Here is a 3,824-nt window from a genome sequence, read left to right as displayed (position 1 = left end):
AATTTTAATTCTGAAATTAACTAGGTGAACTCCCACTTAAAACAACATCCCTCGCATTGTCTTAGTGATTACACGAACCAAATCCACTACACCAAGTCCGATCTTCACGAGAAAAGATGTAGCTTCAAAGGCGAACACTCAAAGTGTTCATCATATCATTCATATGATTCATGCTCTACCTTTCGGTATCCCGTGTTCCGAGACCATGTCTGTACATGCTAGGCTCGTCAAGGCAACCTTGGTATCCGCGTGTGCAAATCAGCTTGCACCGTTGTATGCACATGTAGAGTCTATCACACCCGATCATCACGAGATGCTTCGAAACGACAAGTCTTAGCAACGGTGCATACTAAGGATGAACACTTTATTATCTTGATATTTAGTGAGAGGGATCATCTTATAATGCTACCGTCGCGATCTAAGCAAAATAAGATGCATAAAATGATTAACATCACATGCAATTCATAATGTGTGATATGATATGGCCTTTCTTCTTTGTGCTTTTGATCTCCATCTCCAAAGCACGGACATGATCTCCATCATCACCAAACCTTTCGATATCACATCATTATTTTGGAGATCATGTCCGTGCTTTGGAGATGGAGATCAAAAGCACAAAGAAGAAAGGCCATATCATATCACACATTATGAATTGCATGTGATGTTAATCCTTTTATGCATCTTATTTTGCTTAGATCGCGACGGTAGCATTATAAGATGATCCCTCTCACTAAATATCAAGATAATAAAGTGTTCATCCTTAGTATGCACCGTTGCTAAGACTTGTCGTTTCGAAGCATCTCGTGATGATCGGGTGTGATAGACTCTACATGTGCATACAACGGGTGCAAGCCAGATTTGCACACGCGGATACCAAGGTTGCCTTGACGAGCCTAGCATGTACAGACATGGTCTCGGAACACGGGATACCGAAAGGTAGAGCATGAATCATATGAATGATATGATGAACACTTTGAGTGTTCGCCTTTGAAGCTACATCTTTTCTCGTGAAGATCGGACTTGGTGTAGTGGATTTGGTTCGTGTAATCACTAAGACAATGCGAGGGATGTTGTTTTAAGTGGGAGTTCACCTAGTTAATTTCAGAATTAAAATTGAACTCAATTTATCATAAACTTAGTCTAAACTCTTTGCAAATATGTTGTAGATCATGGCGCCCCCCTCCATCAATTTTAACCAGTTCCTAGAGAAACAAAAGCTTAAGGGCAATGGTACCAACTTCACTGACTGGTTCCGTCATGTGAGGATTTTCCTCACTGGTGGAAACCTGCAATTTGTGCTCGAAGCACCGCTAGGTCCCCCACCACCTCCTGCAGTGTCCGAGGACATAAAGAATGTTTATGAGACTCGGGCAACTCGGTACTCCGAAGTTCAGTGTGCCATCTTGTGCAGCTTAGAGGCAGAGCTCCAAAAGCGTTTTGAGCACCACGACCCCTGTGAGATGATGCGTGAGCTCAAACTTATCTTTGAGACTCATGCGGCCGTGGAGAGCTATGAGGCCTCGGCAGTTCTTTACCCGCATGGTGGAAGACGGCAGCTCCGTTAGTGAGCACAGGCTCGTCATGTCCGGGCATGCGCAGAAGCTCAATGACGTGGGGATGATGATCCCTAACCAGCTGGGTATTCATCGTGTCCTTCAATCACTGCCACCAAGTTACAAGAACTTCGTGATGAACTACAACATGCGAACATGAATAAAGATTTACCTGAAATCTTTTCCATGCTGAAATCTCTTTGAAGTAGAGATTAAGAAGGAGAACCAAGTGTTGATGGTCAACAAGACCACCGATTTCAAAAAGCAAGGCAAGCCTAACAAGGGTAACTTCAAGAAGGGCGGCAAGAAAGTTGCACCGCATCCCGAGAAGCCTAAGGCTGGTCCTAAACCCGAGACCGTGTGCTATTACTGCCAGGGAAGGGGCACCGGAAGCGCAATTGCCCCAAATACTTGGCCGATCCGAAGAGCGGCCACGTCAAAAGAAAGGTATATTTGATATACATGTTATTGATGTCTATCTTGCTGGTTCTCGTAGTAGTGCCTCGGTATTTGATACTGGTTCTGGCTGCTCACATTTGTAACTCGAAACAGGAACTGCGGAATAGACGAAGCCTGGCAAGAGACGAGGTGACGATGCGCGTTGGAAATGGATCCAAAGTCGATGTGATCGCTGTCGGCACGCTCCCTCTACATCTACCTTCGGGATTAGTTTTAAACCTTAATAATTGTTATTTGGTACCTGCGTTGAGCATGAACATTATATCTGGATCTTGTTTAATGCAAGACGGTTATTCGTTTAAGTCTGAGAATAATGGTTGTTCGATTTATATGAGTAATGTCTTTTATGGCCATGCACCTGAGATGAATGGTTTATTCTTGTTAAATCTCGATAGTAGTGATACACATGTTCATAACATTAATGCTAAGCGAATGAAAATGAATGATAATTCTACTTATATGTGGCACTGTTGTCTTGGTCATATTGGAGTGAAGCGCATGAAGAAACTCTATTCCGATGGACTTCTTGAGTCACTTGACTTTGAGTCACTTGACAGATGCGAAGCATGTCTAATGGGAAAAATGACTAAGACTCCATTTTCTGGTACAATGGAGAGAGCTACTGACTTATTGGAAATCATACATACCGATGTGTGCGGACCAATGAGTGTAGCATCGCGCGGTGGTTATCGTTATGTTCTAACCTTCACGGATGATCTGAGTAGATATGGATATATTTACTTTATGAAACATAAGTCCGAGACTTTTGAGAAGTTCAAGGAATTCCAAAGTGAAGTAGAAAATCAACGTAACAAGAAGATTAAGTTTCAAGTTTGATCATTGAGGCGAATATCTGAGTTATGAGTTTGGCATGCATTTAAAGAAATGCGGAATACTTTCACGATTGACACCGCCGGAACACCACAGCGTAATGGTGTGTCCGAACGTCGTAATCGAACTCTGTTAGATATGGTTCGGTCTATGATGTCTCTTACCGATTTGCCGTTATCGTTTTGGGGTTATGCATTAGAGACAGCCGCATTCACTTTAAATAGGGCACCATCTAAATCCGTTGAAACGACACCGTATGAACTATGGTTTGGAAAGAAACCTAAGCTGTCGTTCCTTAAGGTTTGGGGTTGCGAAGCTTATGTAAAGAAGTTACAGCCTGACAAGCTAGAACCCAAAGCGGAGAAATGCGTCTTCATAGGATACCCTAAAGAAACAATTGGGTACACTTTCTATCACAGATCCGAAGGCAAAATCTTTGTTGCCAAGAACGGATCTTTTCTTGAGAAGGAGTTTCTCACTAAAGAAGTGACTGGAAGGAAAGTAGAACTCGACGAGGTTAATGAACCTTCTCTCATAAATCGAGTAGCGCGGTCTGAAGAAATTCCTGCACAGCCTCGCACCGATAGGAGAGGAAGCGAATGATGATGATCATGAAACTTCGAACGAGGAAGCTACTGAACCTCGCAGATCGACGAGGGAACGTACCACTCCTGATTGGTATGATCCCTGTCTGAATGTCATGATTGTGGACAACAATGATGAGGACCCTGCGACGTATGAAGAAGCAATGATGAGCCCAGACTCCAACAAATGGCAAGAAGCCATGAAATCCGAAATGGGATCCATGTATGATAACAAAGTATGGACTTTGGTAGACTTACCTGATAGCCGCAAGGCTATCGAGAATAAATGGATCTTTAAGAGAAAAACAGATGCTGATGGTAATATTACTGTCTATAAAGCTCGACTTGTCGCAAAGGGTTTCCGACAAATTCAAGGAGTTGACTACGATGAGACTTT

The sequence above is a fragment of the Lolium perenne genome, chromosome 7 (genome assembly GCF_019359855.2).
Source record: "Lolium perenne isolate Kyuss_39 chromosome 7, Kyuss_2.0, whole genome shotgun sequence".
In the NCBI taxonomy this organism is placed as follows: domain Eukaryota; kingdom Viridiplantae; phylum Streptophyta; class Magnoliopsida; order Poales; family Poaceae; genus Lolium; species Lolium perenne.
The sequence above is the reverse complement of the archived record's forward strand: the minus strand, read 5'-3'. Positions refer to the sequence as shown.